Source organism: Physeter macrocephalus, chromosome 15 (assembly GCF_002837175.3).
Source record: "Physeter macrocephalus isolate SW-GA chromosome 15, ASM283717v5, whole genome shotgun sequence".
In the NCBI taxonomy this organism is placed as follows: domain Eukaryota; kingdom Metazoa; phylum Chordata; class Mammalia; order Artiodactyla; family Physeteridae; genus Physeter; species Physeter macrocephalus.
Window position 1 is genome coordinate 73,390,561 of NC_041228.1, and position 24,602 is coordinate 73,415,162.

A 24,602-nucleotide genomic window follows, 5' to 3' on the forward strand; every position below is an offset into this window, starting at 1 on the left:
TTATTTGGGACTGGGAAAAATTCAACTTTGGAAATGTACTTCAACCCACTTGACAAGGAGGTGTAGAGTGCAGACTAAGCGGAGAGTAACACAAATTTTACACAATGTGGTGATCACTGCTGTATCTTGCTTAACATTGTAAAACATCCTGGGATAGGTTCAGACAAAACTTGGCTGGTCCATAAAGGTAAATGACACCACATGTTTACTAACCCACTAAAAAAAAAAAAAAAGTCATTTGAAAATATATTTTCCCACTCACTCTAGATCTATTTCGAGCTACCGATTTGACACATACGTGCAGGCACACACATCTGGGGGAGGCCAAGCCTACAAGGAGCGAGCATAGGGTAGGAGGGGTGGAAGGAGCAGCCCGGGACCACCCCCATCCTGAGATGCCCTGGGTGATCCCGAACTCCCATGAAGCGACCCTGAATCACTGGAGGACGCCAAGGGCTACATGCTGAGGGGATGAAAACACAGTGAACAGCCAACTGCTCCTGTAAGAACCAAGCTTTCTGTATACTTACGATGGTTGTCACTGATTAACTAACTGATCTGGAAATTTCCTACATTCTTTTGCATTTTAAAAGGTTCTGGAAAGGGGCTTCCCTGGTGGCGCAGTGGTTGCGCGTCCGCCTGCCGATGCAGGGGAACCGGGTTCGCGCCCCGGTCTGGGAAGATCCCACGTGCCGCGGAGCGGCTGGGCCCGTGAGCCAGCGTGTCCGCCTGCTGATGCAGGGGAACCGGGTTCGCGCCCTGGTCTGGGAGGATCCCACATGCCGCGGAGCGGCTGGGCCCGTGAGCCATGGCCGCTGGGCCTGCGCGTCCGGAGCCTGTGCTCCGCAACGGGAGAGGCCACAACAGAGGGAGGCCCGCATACCACAAAAAAAAAAAAAAAGGTTCTGGAAAGCCGAAAGGGGGATCTTGCCTCATAGTCTGGGGAGAGTTTAAAACTGTACCCCAATTCTGCTTGGTTGAGATGAAGGGAGAGAGTGTGGTTAAACAGTCTCCTCTGATACACACACCTCCAATGTTCTTTTCCTTCAAAGGGGGGGTGGGAAACCCCTTCAGCAACACCACAGCTGAAAATAATTTATCTATTTTCCCTGCGAGAACAGAGCGCATGTGATGACAAGGGAGCCTTATCCATCACGAATAAAGCCGAGCTCAGAGCCAGGCCAGTGTCACAGGACACCGAGGGCAGAGGTCACACGGCAACCTGGAGGGTGTTCTAAGATGCCATATTTCATGCAAAGGAGAAATACACAGGAATTATATAAATCCAAACTTCCATCAGGGAAGTGAGCAATATAAAAGTGAAACAGGGGACTTCCCTGGCGGTCCAGTGGTTAGGACTCCATTCTTTCAACGCAGGGGACGCAGGTTCCATCCCTGGTGGGGGAACTAAGATCTGCACGGCCCAGCCAAAAAAAAAAAAAAAAAAAAAAAAAAAGGGAAACAGAACTGTTAAGGAGGGTCGAGGAGGCCTTTGGAAGAGTATTAGAGAAACTATTTTGGAAAACTGACCATGGTCTCAAAAAGCTCAATCTATAGACAAAAAAAATGGAAGAAAACAAATTTCACTTACTCTGTGACTACAGTATTAAATTACTCTTTCAAGAAATTATATTTGACAAAGGAAACGGAATTAAGGCTGGAATATACAGTAAACAGTTTGCATTCATTATTTCATAATCATTCTGACATATAACAAAGTTGGAAACTTTTTTCCATACGTACACTTATGAATGCAAGCTGGTTCTACAACGCCACCATAATCAAAACTATTTGACAATCAAAACCATTATCAAAAACTATTACAATAAAGTAACTAGTATCAAAACTATCCATTTCATGCAACTAAATAAGCCTGATATCTCTCTTAGCCAAATTAAATGTCTTCATTCATATTTGCATATAGTAAAAGACAAAAGATTTATCCATAAACTCTGTATGTGTATATTTTTCTGCATCCATAGCAAAGGCTAACCCTACCCTGGCCCCTTTCCTCGTTGCCCCGAAATCTTCTGAGCCTTTCCCCCAATGCGCTGTGTGCCGTAGGGAAAAGTAACTTTATGAAATACCTTTTATATTTTTCTAAGGAAACTAATTCACAACCTAAATCTGCTTCCAAAAAAGCTATAGTACGGTCTGTAACACATTCTTTTATGTAACATACGTACATATATGTAACACATATCTGACTGCATCACCAAACTCTTCTGCATCACTGAAAGCCTCCTGTAATGACCTGCCTCACATACTTCCCCTAAAAATTACTCGACTAGCCATCTTCCATCTCTCCACGGATGCTGTGCCATTTTAAAATTTTTATTTATTTACGGCTGCGTTGGGTCTTCCCCGCCGGGTGCAGGCTTTCTCTAGTTGAGGAGAGCGGGGGGCTACTCTGCTTTGTGGTGCGCGGGCTTCTCACCACGGTGGCCTCTCCCGTTGCGGAGCACGGGCCCCAGGCGCACGGGCTTAGCTGCTCTGTGGCATGTGGGATCTTCCCGGACCAGGGCTCGAACCCATGTCCCCCTGCGCTGGCAGGCGGATTCTTAACCACTGCGCCACTAGGGAAGTCCTGCTGTGCCACTTAAAAGGAGAACTGCATGCTGGTGACAATCTTCTAGCTTTAGAACTCCTTGTTTGTGTAATGACCTGCTCCAGCCTTCGGACTAAATCTTCCAGAGCGACGTGACCTGGTGCGTTTCCCATCAACAGGGTCCAAAGGACCCGGCAATCTCTTCCCCCCACTTTATGTTCTACCTATACTCTGGTGTACCCAAGAAAGGAATGCATTAAATGCTATTTATTGCTTATTACAGTTGTACACCTTTCCTCCAAAAAGTCCAAAGTTCCCTACACACTGCTTTCTCACCTATTTTAAGTTCCATCAATATTTGCTAAGCATCCAATTTCAAGTACCATTAAAAACTATAATGTTATCTGGCACTCAAAAAGAAAACGTTTGAAATAAATTTTGATTATTAATTTCACCTGGCCCCTTTGGTCCGCAGCTTCTATTTAAAATTTTCAGATGTAAATCTAGTATTTAAAAAGCAACCACGTGAGGCTTCCCTGGTGGCGCAGTGGTTAAGAATCCGCCTGCCGATGCAGGGGACACGGGTTCGAGCCCTGGTCCGGGAAGATCCCACATGCCGCGGAGCAACTAAGCCCGTGCGCCACAACTACTGAGCCTGCGCTCTAGAGCCCGTGAGCCACAACTACTGAAGCCCACGCACCTAGAGCCTGTGCTTCACAACAAGAGAAGCCACTGCAATGAGAAGCCCGCGCACCGCAACGAAGAGTAGCCCCCGCTCGCCACAACTAGAGAAAGCCCGCGTGCAGCAAGGAAGACCCAACGCAGCCAAAAATAAATAGTAAATAAAGAAATAATAATAAATTTTTAAAAACCACGTGAACATGCTGAAAATACCTGCTTCTTGATAAATCATTTTTAGTAAAATCATTTTTCTGCATTATAATATTGGTTTCGTGTTCATACAAATGCTTTGAGTTCTTGAGTTTGTTTTCTGTGAATTTTTTCTGACCCCTCCAATACTATCAGCTATTGTGTTGCCCTTGGGGAAGTGTTTGGGTGGAGATAAGCACGGAAAGCCAAGCGGCACGCAGGCACCCCACCCAACAGTCCCTGTGTTGTCCAGTACAGGATCCAGGAGCCCCGTGTGGCTATATAAATTTAAATTAACTACAACTACAAAAAATTAAAAATCCAGTTCCTCTGTCACACCAGCCACGTTCAGGTGCTCAACAGCCACTCGGGTAGCTACGGAACGGGACACAGCAAACACAGAGCTCAGCCGACTTGTCATCATGACAAGAAATTCACAGGCAGTGCTGGTCTAGAAGACTCTAAGCTGAGACCTCAAGGGCAAACAGGAGATTGGCAAGTAGAGGGTCTGGGCAAGAGGGAGGCAGAGAGGCCTGAAAAGTCCATTTCCGAGGTGTAGGGATCTTAAGCGGAGGCCAGATCGTGAAGGGCCTCATAATTCATTCTGAATTCATGGAGAAGTCAGTCTAAAGTTTTTAAGCGATGCTGTTTAGAAAGATGCATTATTTTTTAAACTGAAGTATGATTTATAATATTGTGTTAGCTTCAGATGTACAGCAAAGTGATTCAGTTATATGAATATACATATATTCTTTTTCAGATTCTTTTCCCTTATAGATTATTACAAGATATTGAATATAGTTCCCTGTGTTATATAGTAGGCCCTTGTTGTTTACCTATTTTACATATAGTAGTGTGTATCTATTAATCTCATACTCCTAACTTATCCCTCCCCCACCCCTTTTCCCCTTTGGTAACTATAAGTTTGTTTCCTATGTCTGTGAGTCTGTTTGTTTTTTAAATAGATTCATTTGTATTATTTTTTAGATTCCACATATAAATGATATCATATTAATATCTGTCTTTCTCTGTCTGACTTCACTTAGTATGATTACCTCAGGTCCACCCATGTTACTGCAAATGGCACTGTTTTATTCTTTTTTATGGTTGAGTAATTTTCCATTGGGGGGGGTGTGTGTGTGTGTGTGTGTGTGTGTGTGTGTGTGTGTGTGTGTGTACACACCACATCTTCTTTATCCATTCAGAAAGATGTACATTTTAGACAAAATCCCCCTTACGAAAATATGGATCACAGATTGGGAGAGGGGGGAATACGACAAGACTAGGGCCAGGAAGACCAGCTTGAAGGCTCTTACAGGAATTCAGGTAAGAGACGATGGCGCAGAAAAGAAGGGGATGGAGATACTGGAGGCAGGACACCAGCCATGTGACTCGGTTTCTGACTGGATGCTGGAGGGTGAAAAAGAGTCTAGGAGGACAGGACTCTGGCTTGGGTAACTGAGCAGATGGCAATACCGTGCACTGAAACATAGGGAACAGAAGAGGAGGAGAATTTACACGGGGGGAGGGGGGAGGTGTAGAGAAAGTCCACAAGGAGCTACCCAGTTAGCAGCACAATACAAGAGTGAAGAGCACTCCAGGGAGAAAGCAGAGCTGAAGATACAACTATTCAAGTCACTACAGACAGAAGGAGGGCAAAGTCTAGCAGCAGATGAGATCACCCAGAGAGTACGGTTAGACATATTCTAAAGTGACAAGAGAAAAAAACAAGGACAGAATGCTGCAGAATACCAACACTTACAGAGCAAACAGAAGAGTCAGCCAGTAAGACAGAAACAAACACCACAAAGAAGCTGTGAGGGAGAAGCGATCAAAAAGCTCAAATGCTATAGAGAAAGAAATGTCCATCAGACTCCACCAGTAGGAGATTAGTAACTGTTAAGAGGGGTTTCTCTAAAGTAGTGGTGGCAGAAGCTGAGGTGCTCAGCTATGGTGATGATGGGTGGGGAGAAACAGTACAGAAGGCTCCCGACTGCGGACTGAGAGGGGAGGAGCAAGCCGGAGTCGTGGGCGTGGACAGATCAAGGACTAGTACTGTCCTCTCCAGCGCGAGAGAAACTGGGCTGTGTTCCAGCACAGGCCAGGTGACCCTGGGCAGGTTCCTGAGCCTCTGTGTGCCTCAATATAATATGGGGATAGTAAGAGTATGTATTTCACGGGGTTATTAGAATTAAGTGTGGTAATATTTGTAAAGCACTTAGAACAGTGCCTGCCACTTAGTAAACCATACAAACACTAACAGAAGGAGAGCACGAGGTCTGAGAAGGAGTACACAGAAGGGGAAGAACCAGGGCACGCATCTCTGAAGAGGGGAGATGAGAGAGATCCACAGCACAGGAGACGAGACCCGCCTCTTCCACTGAGACAGTAAGGGGGGCGGGTGCAGGGCAAAGAAGTAATCAAGAGAACGTGGTCTCATCCCCATGGCTTCAACTGGCTTGAATTCAGAGGGAGGCGGTGGTTGTGAGGTGCGAATTTTAAAGAAAGAAATGGAAGAAGACACAAATAAATGGGAAGATATTCCACGCTCATGGACTGGAAGAATTAATATTCTTAAAATGTCCATCCTACCCAAAGCAATCTACAAATCTACAATCCTTATCAAAATGCCAATGGCATTTTTCAAAGAAACGAACAATCCTAAAATTTGTATGGAACCACAGAAGACGCCAAGAAATCGACTGAACCAAGTGGCAGAGTCAAAGGGCGCTATGAACCCAAGGTCTGAGACCGACTGTGAATGACATCTTGTTCTAGAACTTCCTTTGCTCATCTGTAAAGTACAGATACCACCACCAACCTCTAACTCGTGAAGACGAGAGTGTATACATAAAGCGCCTGACACAGCGCTTGGCACACACTTAGTACACATGCAGATGATCACTTGCTCCTTTAACATGAGAAATTTAGATACACAAAATATGTCGACCAGGCTGTGTGGCCTTGACCCAGTTACTTAGCCTCTTAGTTCCTGGCTTCTCACCTGTAGGGTGCGGAGCTGGAAAGGTAGCTGAACAAAACGGCAAACATCCCTCCACTAGAAGACACTAACCTCAGCAGCTGTGCGATTAGACTTACGCAAAGTATGGCTGTCATCTTCTGAAACTCACACTTTTAATGGTAGAAAAATCATCAAAATTTCAAGAAGCACAGATCATCGATGAAAAGTGATTATAAAGATAAATCAAACACACATAGACGTATCATGTAAATAATTCAGTGAAGCCTCAGTTTTAAATGTAAAATTGCCCGGACCCACTAGTCTTTCTAAAGCAACTGTCGCTCCCTACACGTAAATTAGCACCTGGTTTACACAGGAAGACTATGAAGCCATCATTTTTCAGAACACGTTCACTTGTCATAGGAAATCCCTCGGCCTCAGCCCACCTGGAGAAGGAGAGGTCAGGGCCAGAGGGTACCTGCTGGCACCGCCTCTAGGACAAAGGCCTCGGGACATCTCCCAGGTCCTTTCCTGAACGTCTGGAGCCCAGGCAGCCACCTGAAGCGAATTTCCCAGAAGAGGGAAACCTCACGCTTCCTTTCCTCAGCAGAACCAGCAGCACACTCTCCCCGCAGAGCACCAACAGTGGACGCGCTCAGCCACGCAACTGCGATCCCTCCAATAAATTAACAACATTAGGGTGCAGAACACGGCCACATACAAGGCACCCTAGGAAGCTCTGAAGTAAGAGCTGGGTGCTGGATATATTCTTTCCATTTTCCGTTTATTTGCTGAACAAACTTAAGTGCGAAGTAACTTCTTTAACTTCCTTTTCCACTAACAAAGCAGGTTACTGTCAACTGCCATCTTCAGGGATGCTCTGAGGATGACCTAACTACTTCAAATTCCTACCGAAAATACGCTTAGTAATACAGAAAACACATAAACATGTTTACTCTCCACTACGATTAGTCTCGAAGGTCTAGGTTGGGACGCTTCTTCCCTGGGATGCCCTGACCATGCACATGGAAAGCCTCTCTCATCAAGAAGCCACAAGAGATTTCACCTTCAAACCATCCTTGACCCTGGCTTCCACTATTTCTTTAGAACATCTTCTTCCCTAACAACCCACGATCGGGGTGTTTCCCCGCGTCCGGAGTCCAGAGCAGGGCACCTCTGCCAGACGGGTCCCTGCCTGGACCCCTCAGCCCGAGGAGCTGGGGGACCCCGGCCACGGCCCCCAGAGCCCCAGGCTCTTGTCCTGGCGCACATCTCACGGCGGCCAGGATGCGCAGGTGCACAGACGTGCTGGTGAGAAGAGTACGAAAACTAAGAGCTCTTCTCAACAAATAATCCACAAAAATTGGACTTTCTAGTTCTTGATACGGGAAGGCAAACTGGAAACACCCAAATGTTCTCTTTATGGATCCGGCCACCTGTTTCTGGACTCACCCCCGGGCTTACCTGCCCTTTGGTTTTCTGTGTCTAACCACCCCGGGCAGACCCCAGTTCAACACAAGCCTAAGGGTTCAGATCAGCACTTTCTCATCCTTTAACTTTCAGTGGCAGCTGTCAAACATTAAGTTTACAAACGTTAAAAGTTCATAAAATCACCGCCTCTCATCAAAGGTGAAAGATGCCCAATCGTGACCTCTCTTCAACACTTTAGAAAAGCCTGTAACCGTCTTGGAGACAGAAATGAAGAAGAAACATCAGGGCCAGGGAGGGAGGCAGAAGAGCAGCACCGAGAAATTTGGGGAAAACCAGCTGGATCTGGCTCTGACACTCTCTCTACCTCAGGCAAATTAAAGCAGGTCTCTGGACCTCAGCTTCCTCATCCGCGAAAATATGAAAGTAAGTGTTCCATCACCTCCCCCAAAGGGATACTTAGACATGATCTCATTTCACTGTCGCAAGTGGCTATTCACAAACCACACCCGGCAGGCAGACAGTAACACTAGCTGCCCTCCCCACATCTGCACCGACCTTAACCTGCCACCTTTCGAGGCAGACGCAGGGCTGGCAGGAAGGGACAGGATGGCTGCAGACAAGTCCCCTGCAGGACACCCTCCCAGATTACAGGGGAATCCTACTTTCATGCCTCGGGAACCCGGGAACCCCAGAACGGGAGCACTAAAAGACCAAAGCCCTAATCCGATCACTTGACCTTACACAGAAGCACTGAGGAGTTACGTGCTTTGTTCAAGGTCACCTCAGCTAGTCAGGGACAGAGCCAAGACTCACGCTCGGTCCCCAAGACTGGGGCCAGTGCTACTGTAATAAACATCCTACACTGCGGAAGAGCGTGCCCCCTGTTCTCACACTAGACAACTGTATTTATACATCATCGGGAAAATGTTAACAGACGGTGGAGGCAATACGGTTTTAAAACAGGACATCCAAACACGATCTATGGAGTGAGCTCTAGTCATAACTTGAAGCCGTTCCAAATAAGGCGGCACTCTAAAACGCCCTAACGTAATTCTGTCTCCAAGGTCGCTACGCTGAAGGAAACAACATTCATTTGCATAATGTCTGGTGTATTAAGTCAACCGTGTTATGAGGAATTTTTTCTTTTGACCAGCAGAGTATACTTGCTTCCCCAAAATGTCTCTGAGTAGCCTTTATACACACAGACATCTGCTCTCTACACCACCATTCCTGTACCCCTGCATCCTTCTAGATGGTGGAGCATGTCGGAAACCATCCAATTCAAGGCAGATACAGAAATAGGTTGTACGACTGAGTTGCAACCTTTTTTTCAAACAGCACCACTTTGACTTGGGGGGAAGAAAACTGAAAAACTATAGTTATTCAGACATGAGCACTCGGCAGGCATTTTCCTCAAAAGTGAACAAAATAAGTCTGTCACTTCAAGGAAAACAATTGACAGTTTTGTTGCCAATGACAGAATTTGAGTTTTCAAAGCAAAAATCAGAATTTTGGAAAACCTCTATCCATCATCACGAACTTGACAGCTTCCCAATACCTAAAGACTTTTCTGATTAGATGGGTGGTGATATTAACAAATGTGATTTTTTTTTAATATTGTATAATGAAATGGGTCAACATTTAAACACTTCTGTAATTCACTGAAGCAATATTTTCCAAATTACCAACACATGATGTTACAAAACCATGCACAGATAAAAGACCCATTCAAAGTGCAAAACACACCAACGAATTTTAATGAAACCAAATACAAAAATTTCACTCACAGAATTTCAGAGTCCACATTGCAACTAACCTTTAGGAAACTACTCCTTATGGTTTTAGTGTGATATCAAATTATCTGAAAAGGCTCCTCAAATATTCCTCCCTTTTCAATTACAAATCTGCATGCCGGATTTCCTTCATGTTCTTCAATCAAAACAACATATTACAACAGATGGAAGGTACAGCAGCCATCAGAATCTGTCTTCTCTTGAACCAGACACTGAAGAGGTTTACACAAATATAAAGTAATGGGGGGAGGGGCAATATACGGGTAGGGGATTAAGAGGTACAAACCATTAGGTATAAAATAAGCTACAAGGATATACTGTACACTTAGCCATAAAAAAGAATGAAATAATGCCACTTGCAGAAACATGGATGGACCTAGAGATTATCACACTAAGTGAAGTAAGCCAGACAGAGAAAGATAAATATCACATGGTATTGCTTAAAAGTGGAATCGGAAAAAAAAAACAACCAGAAAACAGAGAAACAAACTTATGGTTACCAAGGGGGAAAAGGGGGTGGGGGAAGGGACAAATTAGGAGGTTGCAATTAACATATACACAGTATTACATATAAAATAAACAAGGACCTACTGTATAGCACAGGAACTATACTCAATATTTTGTAATAACCTGTAAAGGAAGAGAATCTGAAGAAGTATGTATATATATATAAAACTGAATCATGGTGCTGTACACCTGAAACTAACATACTAACACAATATTGTAAGTCAACTATACTTCAATTAAAAATAAATAAAATAAAGGATATTTTTTATAAAAGGATATATTGTACAACATGGGGAATATAGCCAATATTTTATAATAACTATAAATGGAATATAACCTTTAAAAATTGTGAATCACTATACTATACATCTGTAACATACGATATCATACAGCAACTACACTGTAATTAAAAAAATTTTTAAATAAATATAAAGTAACATCCTTCCTTCTCACTAAACTTTTGTTTGGGAAAATAATTATTTTTCATAAAAATTATGTTGTTTATATTAATATGTAATGGGCTTAATGTTATTTGAAATTAACTAAATAAAATGTTTAACAGTTTATATTTCAAATACAGTGAATATCAACAGATATAACCCCCATCAGCCACAGCTCTTTGGGGTTCTCAATAAGAGTATAAAGCGGCCATGAGACGACAAAATTTGAGAACCACAGCTCCAAATTTAGATTAAGAGCCTCATCACTGGTCAACAACATTGCTGAAAATCCAATATACCTACCATTAATTATACACACACTTAAAACGTGTATACCATAAAACATTTTAAACGTGGCAAAACAAAAAACGAAACCAAAAAAAAAGACCTTTCAAACACAATACCTGGCCATGAAAAGCAAGTCTTAGCCACGGAGAACTAGAAACTCTGTAATTTCCAACGCCACAATCAACAAAAGAGCCACAGACACCCTTGACAGGGGAGAACTTGACCCTCACCAGGCCCCTTGGCGAAGAGGCCTGGCTTTCAAGAGAAGCTGGGTGAGGGATGCAGAGAAGAGAAGAAGGTAAAGAGAATGTCTCCGCAGCCAGCAAATCAAATAACCGGGAAGTGTCCAGGGCGGAAAAGGAACGGAGCGTGTTCCCTTTGCTTTGAGTTTACTAGTGAAACTCTCTGGCCTCCATCCCTTGGTTCTTCTCTTCTTCAAGGATGGGGCATATCCGCTCCCGCCACTTTGTCTGAAGAGTAGGAGGACCCAAAGCTTTTATTTTATGTATGTATCGTGGCTTCCATCACCCTATGAGATGAACTGTATAAATACTATCCCCATGTCACAAATGATGGAACTGGGCTTAAAAAGACTTCCATAGTTAGGTGCAAGCACCGACATGCTGACCCCAAGTCTCCTGGGCTCCTGTCCGAAGCTCCTCCACACTCTGTTTAGTGGTCCTCGAGCGTGATCCTGCACCAGAAGCATCAACGCCACTGGGAACTTGTTAGCAACTTGACTTCTCGGACCAATCCAAGCCTATTAAAGTCGAAATTCTTGGGGGGAGCCCAGCAATCTGTGTTTCACAAGCCCTCCAGGTGGTTTTGATGTTTGGATCGATGGCCTAGAAACAATGATACCCTAGGCAGACACCCATCCGTCAGGACAACTATCTCTGTTGCTGGAGCTTCCACAGGCCGGGGGGCTTAAACTACAGGACTTCATGTCTCACAGCTCTGGAGGCTGGAAGTCCAAGCTCAAGGAACTGGCAAGGTAGGTTTCATCTTGAGACCTCTGGTCTGTACATGGCATCACTGCACTGTGTCTCACATGACCTCTTTGTGCCAGAGAGGGGAGAGAATTATTTCTCTTCTTCTTATAAGGCCATCGATCCTACTCGGTGAAGGCCCCACCCATGTGACCTCGTGTCTAACCTTAACTGCCTCCATAAAGGCCTATCTCCAAATAGTCACGTTGGGACTGGGACTTCAACGTACGGATTTGGGGCGACACGGTCCAGTCCGTAACCAACTTCAGAAGGAATGCTTGGGCCCCGCGCCAAGGCTGGCGCTGCTGGTCCAGGCGCTCACCTGCAGAGCCTGAGAGATGCCGGGACAAGGAGAAAGGGGCTCACCTGGAAGAGCAGCTCCTGTCAAGGGAATCCCAGCCCTGACGAGGACCCAGAGCAGCTCAGCGACTCAGGGGCTCCCACAGGAGGGGAGAAGGGAGGGAAAGCACCTCCCACACTGGAGCCTGATGCTGACGGTGGCATTCACGCAGGTGCCAGGCTCCAGATGCCCTCACTCGTGTAATCCTTGTCACCCCTGTCACAGGAATGGAAACGGAGGATTTAAAGGTTAAGCAGCCTGCCAACGGGCCGCTGCTGGAAGCAGCAGCAGTGAGAGGAATCCCAAGACTGCTCTCAGAGCCAGCGGCCCTAACCTCTACTCTCTCCTGGAAGGGAGAAAAGGGCACAGGCTCACGTGTGATCTTCAACCAGAGAGCGATTCCAGGTGCCAGAGGCCACACAGCATGTGACGCAGGGGACGGAAGCTAAGGAAACACAGAAGACCATAACACACATGGAAAACACCCGACTTCACGGACAATGAAAGAAGTGCACCTACCAAATTGGCAAAGGACAATAATGTCCCAAGTTGGCAAGTGCAGAAAAAATGGGCAACCCCACACCACGGAAAGGACGGTGAACTCAGAGGACAGGCACCCTACAAGATGGACACAGCCTGGGACCCCAGGACACCCCTTCCTAGGAACGTGCTCTAAAGGTGCATGGAGATGGACAAGAAGGGCGAATCTTCACAGCAGCACTGATTTCAAGAGGGAAACGCAGGAAATGACCTAAATGCCCATTAAAGGAGGATGAGCAAATGAAGTGACACGGCATAGGATGTCGCTGTCTGAGCTATTTGAAAATATGAAGTACAGCGCCACGTATGGATATGAAAAAGATCAGCCACAGTATTGCGAAAAAAGGGAGTTGCAATATGTACAGTATGTTTGCACTGTGACAACCTTTCTCCCGCTAAAAACCTAGAGGAATAATTTGTATACCAGAGTTTATCGGGATGGGGCCTTTCACCTTCCACTTTATACATGTTTCATGGGGTGACTCTTTGGGAATGAGCATCCTTACAATTAGGCAGATGTTAGAAAAATAATTTATTACAATTTATTTTTTCCTATGTCATGCTGATCTAGCTTCCATCCAAGTTCCGCTAACTGGTAACCCTGGCTGGGTTATTAAATCTCACAAAGCCCCGGCTTCCTCACCAGTCAGCAGGAACAGCGGTGGGGACAGGGGGCGCCTGTGGTCTGCTCTCAATGTACCCCCTTGCTTCCCCTCACTGAGCTCACACCTTGGGCGTGGTGGCGAGGGTCTGTGGGCTGGGAGCCCCCTGAGGGCGGGCCTGTGTGCCCCGTGCACCTCTGTTATTCCAGGGCCCCCTGAGTGCCTAGTACAAAAAGTTGATCAAGTGATAATTCGTGAACAAGATGACCTAGAGCTCGCACACTGAATCGATGCTAACAATACAAGAACGTGTCAGTCCAAGGCTGAGATACATTTCACTTTCAAGGGAATCCTGGGAAAAAAGGTTTATGACTCTCTGAAATGCCACACACACACTCCCAACATTCTAAAGGTGTAAAACTGATTCACCTATCTAAATGTCTTAACAATTGTGGAAGTTCAAAATGAAAGATGTCCAAATTTTTCCACATTCCTGTTGGAAGCTTAAAAAATATTTTCAGGGTACTCCTCTGAAATCACAACTCAGATGTATTTGAATCAAAAAGGAAATCTGTCATCCCCAAAGCTTCTCACCCCTTGGGTGACAAATTCTTTCCCCAATACAAAAAGTGCATCTCCCAAGTGATAGTGCACAACGTGCGACGTTATCCGTGGACCTACGATCAGGCCTACGCCGGTCAGCCCTTACGGCTAACTTACACTTTCCAAGTCCTCCCACACACCCCTGCACAGCTCAGGGTTCACCGTGTAACCAGTCGAGTGGCAGCGCGACCAGGAGCCAAGTGCCGGTGCAGACACCGCGGCCACTTACTGTACGACTACCAAGGCCTCCTCCACGTCAAGACCTCAGTCGCTCTCTCTCTAGATAAACAAAATGTACGGTGAAATAACAAATGCAAAACTATTTGGAGCTCTTGGAGAAGAAGTTCTACACAAAGGCTTCAACTGCCAAGTCCAGTAACTAACCAAAGTGTTTCTATTATAACCAACAAGTAATAACTAAATGAAAACACCACAGTGACCCACTTTCCTTCATTTTCCAGCAGACAAATCACTGTAATTCTAATTGGCAATAAATTAAGGTTATGCATGGAATTCTAATAACCTCCTTTTCAAGACAGAATATATCCCCTTCACCAAATGATCAAACCAAACATCAGCAGTAAATGGGACGGAGAGACATCATGTCCCCCGACACAATGCCCTGAAGACAGACACACCATCGCCCGTGTGCTGCTCTGACCAAGAAAGGCTTAACCTAAGTTTAAACGGGAGGGGGAAAGTCTAATTTGCTAATTAGGTTGCTAGGTGGACCACTGCAAGGAGAAGAGATGCCTAATTTCTGAAAGCCACCACAGTATAACAACAGCTGCTACCTTCCATGAAGTCCCACCTGCCGTACAGGCCAAAAACATGTACCGCGGAGAAGCACACCGACGACCTCTCTCCCTCCGGTGATGAACCTCCGCGGACTCTGACGAAGAACTGTTTCCAGAGCACCTGCCACGGGCGGAAGGCTGCTCCAGGCACTGCGGAGGCGGCAGTAAACGTCACAGGCAGCAACTCCCTCCTTCGCAGAGCTCAACTGCCGTCTAGTGAGGACAGAGTCAGGGTCAGTACAATACGTAAAAGGTAAAATGAGAGAAAAACCACGGCACGGAAGGAAGACAGGCAATTTGGAGGGAGGGGTAAGATTTTAAAGTGGAGGTGGGGCAGCTTCTCAGGAAGAGGACTCTGAAGGTCTGGAGCCAAGGGTCTGGGGGGCACCGGGCGGAGGACGCAGGGACCGAGGAAAGAGTCTGCAGGCGGCGGGCGGATGCGGAGACCAGTCAGGGAGCCGCTGCAGGAACTCCAGCAGGAAAAATGGCCACGTGGGCGGACGGCACAAGTAGAGACAGAAGGTGTCGGACTCTGCCCATAGTCTGAAGGTGGGGCCAGGAGGCTCCGAGGACGAATATGCTGCAGACCAGGGGCAGACCGGCAGGTGAGGGAGGACGGGTGGGCGGGGCCCCGCAGAGGCCGAAGAGGCCATCTGCCTCCAGGCCAAGGCAGAGAAACGAGAGTCCCGGAGGGGCTGAGGGGTGAGAAAACCTTAAAAATCACACCAGAACCCCTGGCCTGTGTGGAGGCAGTGAGAAGCCAACAGAGGGTATTAAGCAGAGAAGTGACAAGATGGGGCCTTTCGGGGGAAAGGTCACTTTGAGCGCAGTGTGAGGCTTCCTGATTTCTTCTCCTAGACTCTCTGCTGGTTTACCCCATACAGCAACCGCTCCAGAAAAGGTCCCCACCAGCTGTGCCCACCTCCCCCAGAGCCTCTGGCTTCCAAACGGTCTTGACAGCCACACCGCACAGAGAACGTCACCTTTGTAAATAAAACAGTGTTTTGATCCTGTCGTTCTCACTTCAGAATTGTGATCACTCCTGAAATCAAACGAAACCTACTGATCCTAACGGTGGCACAAATGCCGTCACCCACTACAATCTAGCAAAAGAAGAAAAAAGTGCTTGCAAACTTCTCCTCAAATGAAGCACCGCCTTTAAATTAAAATGGGAAAGACTTCCTTAAAATGTTCACACAAGCAGCTACAGCAATTTAATTCAGAAAGAAGTCTTTCCTTTCGGTGATACTTATTGAGAAATATTTTAAAATAAAATAAATATGCTGCCTGGTATCTGCTTCTAAATAATACAGAGCACATGGGAAGCTGGTGAGTGTGAATAAAATAAGACTGGACGTGAGTTAATGAACCTGGTAAAAGGTCCGTGACGACCGACGCTGGTCTTCTACTTTCTTTTTTTCTTTTTTTTTTTTTTTTTTTTTTTTTTGCGGTGCACGGGCCTCTCACTGCTGTGGCCTCTCCCGCTGCGGAGCACGGGCCTCTCACTGTTGTGGCCTCTCCCGCTGCGGAGCACAGGCTCCGGACGCGCAGGCTCAGCGGCCATGGCTCACGGGCCCAGCCGCTCCGCGGCATGTGGGATCCTCCCGGACCGGGGCACGAACCCGTGTCCCCTGCATCGGCAGGAGGGCTCCCAACCACTTCGCCACCAGGGAAGCCCCTGTCTACTTTCTTATGCTAGAAAGGTTCTACTCTTTGGGTATCTGAGGCATCTCAAAGTACTCAGACTTCATAAAAATTCCTCTTCTTTTGTTCTTTTACTTTTCCCTATAAAAGATGAGGCTGCTTAGACTGACACTGAACACAACCCTCAGAGGTTAAGCTGTAGTGATGCAGCAACAAACGTTTCAAAAAAGAAAACTGTGATTTTAGAGCAAGTTGCTCAATGATGCATTTGAAATTACTTTCTAAAAACAGTCCTGCGTAAACGTCTTCCTTCCACCAAAACTAGTTTAGTCAAACACTTCTACTTAGCACTGACAGACTAGTAAAGCTGGAGTCGATATGCATTAACAGGTATTTCTGCATCTCCAAACAACCTCCTTACATTCACAATATATCTTCTACTTCATGTGTTAATTCCCGACTCCATACATGAAACACGTTCAGCAGATGTGACACGCCGACTTACAGAATCGTTGACTTTCAAGGTTGCAAAGGACACTGAAGGTCCTCTAGTCAGCCAGCCATTTGATGTTTTTGTCTCCAGATTAACGTGCATACGTAACCTGTTAGGATTTAGTGGGTAATCTGATGCTGCGTGCTACGTTGCACTACATACAGTAGGGAATGGGAAGGCCCTTCCTAATATCACCCTAAATAACTGTCACTTTAGGAAATAACACTAATATCTCCATGTCGTGTCGGAGCTTCTATCGTAGACAATCACAGGCTGCAACAAAATTTTATGTGCGACACTTTCCGAAAAGCAAACCTCACCGTTTTGCGCTGAGTCGCCGGCGCTTTCCCACCGTTCACCCAACATTTAAAGTCAAAGCCATCAAATAACGAAAGATATCATTACCACCCTGTACTGACAGAGACCAATATTAATTATTATTTGAATTAACCTCTGAGCCATGGTTTTCATCAGTACTCAGAAAAGACAGGGACAATTTCTAATTACACGCCACCCTCATTATAAGTCACCAGGCCGCAAAGCTGTATCTGATGAGGCTGCCACACTTTGCCTTGAAACTGCTTTGGACTCCATTGTTACCTTCTCATCTCAAAATGGAATTTGAAATGGAATTCAGCAACCCTCAGAGATGCTCTCCCCAGGGGTTACCACTTTCTTCCTTTAGGACTGGGATGTGGACGCAAGTCTATGAGTAAAAGTCCTCAATGCAAGTAAATGGCATTCGCTTTTACACTTTTCCATAAAGCTGGGCAGCGGTGCCTTCTCACAGCTCCACGTGGAAAAGACTTTGGGGTCTAGTAAGTGGAGGAGAACCGAAGGGAACACTGCGATATCACACCGATCATTTCCCCCAGATGTTAACTGGCTCTACTTGATTCTCTGTGAAAATAACCTGATACAACAAGGAAAAGAATCCAACAACAGAGAAGAATAAAAATTGAAAAATGAGTTTTATTTCTCTCTCTCAGGCCGACCCTGATCTCATTCTCCAAAGATAATCATTTTAACGGTTTCTTCTGTATCCTTTCCTGCCTATGTGAGAGCACGGAGATGTGTCTGCACACAGCACGTATTTTTCCAACCTTTTCTTAGGCAGGAATCTAGGAGGTAAACATCCGAGCCACTGTCAACATCCCAGCTGCAGCCACTCCTGAGAGAAGTTCTGGTGCCGCCCCTCCCAACCACGCTGCTCTTTAGGTACACATTTCATTCTAGTCTCAGAAAAATGCACCGTTTTTAAATCCTAAAAGTGTCAGGTTAATGATCCATGACACAAATATTCACACCTAAAATACCTGAAGATTAAGGACTCAGGTATGGCATTATATGATTCCTAAAACAATGCCAAGAGGAGGAGAGGGCAGATAAAAACATATCTGCGTTCTCAGCCAAAGAAGACACCGAGTTTCTGAATCCTGATTCGAACTCAATTTTATATTTGACACAATCGACTGTACGTTAGAATGGTAATTTACCAACGTTAGCACAGTCGGTCCAGTGAAGAAAGACAAGATGTCATCTCCCACAAGGCAGAGAGAAAGCTGAACGGCACGTACCCAGTGCCAGGGACTCACCCCTGGACCATCCACACAGCAGTCGTGGCATCTGTTCTCCATCGGGGCACTGCTTCCAGGGTGAGTATTGTTTTGTTACTGAAAAGAATACTGCTGCCTGGAGTAACATCACCAGTGAGATAAAGACAAAAATTTTAAAACTAAGAAGCCTACATAAGAATCACAATGAATTAAGAACCTACGTATTTTGATTTCTAAAATTTCTTTCATATTTTGAAAGACCATTAGAGAACCTTTCAGGGACTTCCCTGGCAGTCCAGTGGTTACCACTCCGTGCTTCCAATGCAAGGGGCGCGGGTTCAATCCCTGGTTGGGGAACTAAGATCCCACATGCCACACAGCATGGCCAAAAATAATAATAATAATAATAATAATAATAAGAGAACCTTTCATGCAAACAAGATGTAAAGAAGAAACTGGTATTTGGAGAATTCTTTCCCCAAAACTAAGAGTGAATTTTTGTAATCACTTCAAGAACAACTTGCATGAACAACATTACTAAGGGAATTAAAACCTGAGATTTTAAAAGAATCTCCAAAACTATTCCTACCAACCTACCTATGTGTCAATCTCCAGTCTTAAATACCCCACTGCTAATAACAAACTTAAAAGTATTTGAATTTATACATATTATTACTACAAGACATTTTTTAACTCCTCTGTAAGAGAATCCCTGTCTTTAAATGTCAATTTCTATTATCCTTGTTATTAGAGATAAGAATTGTAACTAAAGTTTCCTTTCACCCTTAAATACAGTTTCAATTTCCATTTAGAAACGTAACCATGTATGGGTGTGAGAGACACTGTGGTCCTGGGAATAAAAAGTAAACAAGAAATTCCTGAGGAACCCTAACAGGACGGCAATGTGATCTGGAACTCTAAAAACTTAGTTACAAAGTAACTTTTACCGAAGAGTTTTTATTTATTTTTCAATTAAATTCAAAACCTGTAAACCTACTCCTGTAGGCTGATTGCTGGCTGCCATGCGGATACAAAAATAAGATGAATGAGTGCCCGAGATTTTTAAACTGTATTTACCTTCCTCACCTTTCTCTAACTTCACGCTGAATTCTAGTCAAGCAGACACAGGATTCCGCCCCCCCAAGGGAATCCACCATTTCATCAAGTTCAACAAAATATGGCGAGCTATACAAAAGCACCTTGGTTACATCTTAGGAAATGTACAATGTAACTACCTATTTTTAGAAATCAGCTCTAACCCTTAAATAGGCATAATCAGGAAAATACTAATAATATTAAAATAGCCCCAGACTGCCTTCAAAGAACTTACCATGTAAAAGAAGAAAACAGGAGTGTAGATACTTCAGGGCAATGTCATCTTAGAAATTCTGCAAAAGCAGTGTGCTGCAGGCAGAGCCCAGCACCAAGGAGAAGCGGTGATCCTCCCGGGGAAGGACCAGGCGGCGAGGACTCCACGGGGACCATGGGGACATGCGAGCGACAGGAGGACGAGATGGTGCCGCATCTCACCTGTGTGCTTACTGACTGAATCCTCTACAAGGCGGCACGGGCGCCACACAACTGAAAATGGTATACGGTAAGGAAGTTGTATTCCCCTGCTGAGAATGAGAAATGGCTTGACAGAAGATGTAGCATTTGAAACAGAATCTGAAGACAAACAGGATTTTGCAGGCGAAGGTGGGTTTAATGGACGCAGGGCAAGCAAGAGCAGAGACACGGAGGGCAGGAACTGCTGTGTGCTCAGGGACCACGAGTGGCCCAGTTAAGCCTGATTACGGGAGATGTTTAAAGAAGAGCAGGTACTATGGCTACAGAGTTAGGCTGGCATTAAGAATCAAAGACCTGAGTGCCAGGAGGAGGCGGTCAGTTTGGTTTTCAAGGGGAAAACACAAAGAAGGGGGTGCAGAAGTGTGAGATGAGCAGGCCAGGGCATTCTAGAGACTTCTGGAACATGCACAAGCAGAGAATTCACACAAGAAGTCTCTGCAATGGTCCAGCACACACGGAAACGTGGGCAGGGTCTGAGGCTATGTCGGGGAGGTACCATCCACAAAAGTACAAACTTCGACGATGCTCTGAGTGTGGAAGGTTACAAGGAGAGGGAAAGTGTGAGTGGAAGAGCATGAAGTGGAGACAGCATTCCCGGGGGACGCGGAGAAGGGCTGGGTGGGGGGGGCGCGGAGGCTGCATGTGACTTGGAACACCTAATGCCCCAAGCACAGCTCTGATGTCTCCACCCTCATGTGGAAGCCTCCGAGGGCCTCCCCCCGCCAACCATGAAATAAACCCGGGCTCATCCAAAAAGCCCCCCTGAAGCTAATCTTCATACCTCCTCTAACTCACCCACACCACGTTCCTCCTATTTCCTAAATATAAAGCTTTGTTTTGCCTGCCCCCCTCCCCTCGGCCACTCTTCAAATCTTGCACGAAAGCTAATGCCTCCGGGACTCTCCCCGACACCTTAACTGGGCAAATACTGCAACCGTTTAAGATTTTAATGGTAAACAATGTCAAAAAGAACTTCCCTCTTCTTCACGTATGAAAATTAACTTTCAGCATGTTCACTTCTTTTAATGACAAAGTATCTTAACTGACAGGTTTAAGACATCTTAAATCAGCAAATCATAGCTAAATTACTATACTTCTGTCCTCATAATTTGAAGATAAATGTGTTAGTCTCTAATTTATCTTTTTATATGTTACAACTCTAATTCTTCCTTTCTATTATGGTTCTTCAACAATTAGAGCAAGATCCTCCATTAACAAGGCCAGTAACATGTGATTACATAACAAGTGGTCCAGGATCACCCTTTGTTCTTTCATCACCTACACTGCTCAGACAAGGTTTCAGCATATTGTTTAAATTATTTCTATTTAACTATATGTGAAATTCTAGTCAAGCACAAAAATATTCCCTGGTCTCATAAAATTCACTATTTTATCAAGTGTTTAAACATATTATGTACTATAAATAAGTGCCATACTAAATTATTCCTAACTACCTCATTAATGTCACCAACTTAAGCAATTCATAATGGCTCAACTACCTAATCCAAATTCAAATTTTAATCATTTTAAATAATTCTGCACAGACGTAATTAGAAAACAAATAAAATATTAATCAGAAAACTTGCTACATCACCCAACAGCAATCAGATTGAATGAGCATAATCACCACAGTATAAAGAAGTCTGTGGGTTTGTATTAGATCCTCCCGTGCTGTTTGGAACTGCAGAGCTGGGGTCCACCAAAGAACTGTAATACATCCTTTCCGAATGCCCATGGTGGTGAGGCACTTGACTGTTTTGGAGTCATGAGGAATACTGGAATCAAGTATGTGGCATCCACCTACTGTATGCGTGGCTTTGGGTAAATCCTAAGTTTCTTCATCTATAAAATGTCACAAGGATTACAGTGCCAATGTGTGTTAAGGTGTCCAGTAAGCAATAAAACACGGTGCAAATATAATTCACTTCATTACATAACGTTGATCAATGCACAGGGCTTGATGTAAAGAACCACGTAGCTTTTCTCCATCTGTTTTCTCCTCTACATATGTCACCATTATCTTTGCACTTCATATCTAAATCTCAAAGAGCGGGTGGGGTATATTTCTCTAAAGCCCATGGATCAAACCATTAGCAAGAATCCTGCCATTTTCACTCCATGATGTTTATTTACAGATAGCTCAGCATAAATTAAGTTGGTAACACTCAGGAACTTAGGAATAATGCAGTATGGCTCATGTTGACAGCATTTAATATTTTTGCAAACTTGATAAAATAGTGAGTTGTCTTTCACGTATAATTTCATGCATAAGCCCAAGTAACAAGTCTAAATTTTCAATGAGTCCAATTTTTCAGTGAAGCCCAACAACTCAGTAACTATCAGTCTAGTGCTATGAAAGAAACAAATGAACATGTTTATACATAAATACCTCTTTGTCCCCAATGAATTCTTGCTCTGGTTGGACGGGCAAGGCATAAATAGGTAACCCCACTTCCTACTTTGCAGGGAGAACAGGCGCCTCTCCCCACACCCGCCCCCTCCATCCACTGCTCCCGCCCTCCTGTCCTCACAGCACGGCTGTGCCCACCCGAGGTCGGGCCGGTCCTCCAGCTCTGGGCTGAGTCCCTTCCCCCGCTCTCAGGAGTCTTACTCCATCAATTGCCCTTCGATCTCCCATAGAGTCCTATATAATCCATTTCTCAGTTGGATCTTTCCCACCTGTTAGTCTCTGCCATTTGATTTTTAAAAGAGAGAGAGAGAGAGAGAGAGAGAGAGAGAGAGAGAGAGAGAGAGAGAGAGAGAGAGAGAGAGAGAGACAAACCTCACCTGGTTTAGAGGGGAGGGGAGGGGAGGGGAGGGGAGGAAAAGCTGGGAAGCCTGCATCTGGGTGTCTGGCAGGGCCTGCTACAGTCAGGTGTGTGACAGTCCGACATTTCACTACCAGAGGGCTGCGGGAAGCAAGTGGGTGTGAAGATCCAGCCGGTACTCCACCAGCCCTGCCTCGTGCCCTAGAGAAAGGGCATCTCGTTAGCCTCACAGGCAGCCTGTGAGCCTGGGTGGCCCCATGGACATCAGTCACCCAGCTGGCCATTCAGGCGAACCAGAAGCCCAGGAGTCACCCAGGACACCTTACCCTGATGGCTGCCATACCTGATCTACCATCAAACCGTACCTGTGAAACCATCCTCAGCCCCGTCCACCTTCTGACCACACCCACGTCCACGACACTAGGTGGAATCACCACTTCCTCTCACTGACTAGGCAGTGCTCTCCCCACCACCTCCAGCCCCCTCCAACTACACACACAACACAGAGTAACTGTTCCCCTTGTTCTTGGGGTTCAGACCAAGCTCTCCAGAGTGCAGCCACTCAGCCTTCAGGTAGGAGGACCCCAGCTCAAGCTTACCTTCTTCAGGTAAGCCAGTCTTTCTGCATGAGTCAAATGCCTGTCACCCACTCCACAGCACCACATGCTGCTCCTTCTTTTTTTTTTTTAAACAACTGTTACAGTTGCACTTTTACATGTTTGTGTGACTGCTTAACATCCATCCATCCCACTGGCTGCACCTGGTACAGTTTTGCCCGCCTCTGCATCCCCAACACGCAGCACAGAGCCCAACCCACAAACAGCAAAACTACTCTTTTGGATCAGTAAATCAAACGTGAAACAACTAATTCTACGGCCAATACCTTAGGGAGGGTGAGATAAGATATATGATCAAGTACACGAACACTGAGGAAACTCAACCAAGGCTGAAACTTTCCTGTGAGTGGTTTAGTAAGTTTTAAAAAGCAGAAGGGACCTATACTGTTGGTGGGAATGTAAAGTGGTGCAGCCACTGTGGAAAACAGTATGGAGGTTCCTCAGAAAATTAAAAATAGAATTACCACGTGATCCAGCAATCCCACTCCTGGGCATACATCTAGACAAAACTCTAATTCAAAAAGATACACGCACCCCTATGTTCACAGCAGCACTATTCACAATAGCCAAGACATGGAAACAACCTAAATGTCTATTGGCAGATGAACAGATAAAGAAGATGTGGTACATATATACAATGGAATATTACTCAGCCACAAAAAAGAAATAATGCCATTTGCAGCAACATGGATGCAGCTAGAGATGATCATACTAAGTGAGGTAAGTCAGAAAGAGAAAGACAAATACCATATGGTATCACTTATATATGGAATCTAAAATATGACACAAATAAACCTATCTATGAAACATAAACACTCACAGATACAGAGAATAGAATTGTGGTTGCCAAGGGGGAGAGGGGTGGGGGAGGGATGGAGTGGGAGTCTGGGATTAGCAGATGCAAACTGGTATATATAGAATGGGTAAACAACAGGGTCCTACTGTAGAGCACAGAGAACTGTATTAAATATCCTGTGATAAAACCATAATGGAAAAGAATATGAAAAATAATATATATACAAATTTATATATATATAAAACTGAGTCACTCTGCTGTACAGCAGAAATTAACACAATATTGTAAATCAACTATACTTCAATTAAAAAAAGAAAAATGTGGGGGGAGCACCAGGAAGAAAGGGGCCTAACACTGGGCACCAACCAGAGATGGGCAGGAGATCAGTGGTGGTGGTGGTGGAGGTGGGCCCGTGGGAGAGGGGAGAGGAGGGGAGGGGGAGGGGGAGG

The 24,602-nt window shown here is 45.2% G+C and overlaps 1 protein-coding gene across 9 annotated transcripts in view; it reads right to left on the minus strand.

Annotated features, from left to right (window-relative positions):
- Window positions 1–24,602, minus strand: part of CHD7 (chromodomain helicase DNA binding protein 7) — a 186,926-nt gene that overhangs the window by 130,090 nt on the left and 32,234 nt on the right. Inside the window, exon 1 of one of the 9 annotated variants that reach the window (XM_024127104.3) lies at window positions 14,751–16,160. The exons of 7 other annotated variants lie outside the window; for them this stretch is intronic. The gene's annotated coding sequence lies outside the window, so the exon portion shown is untranslated. Of the gene's footprint in view, window positions 1–14,724; window positions 16,161–24,602 lie in introns of those variants that run through there. One more of the 9 variants, XM_024127101.3, reaches the window with a different exon arrangement.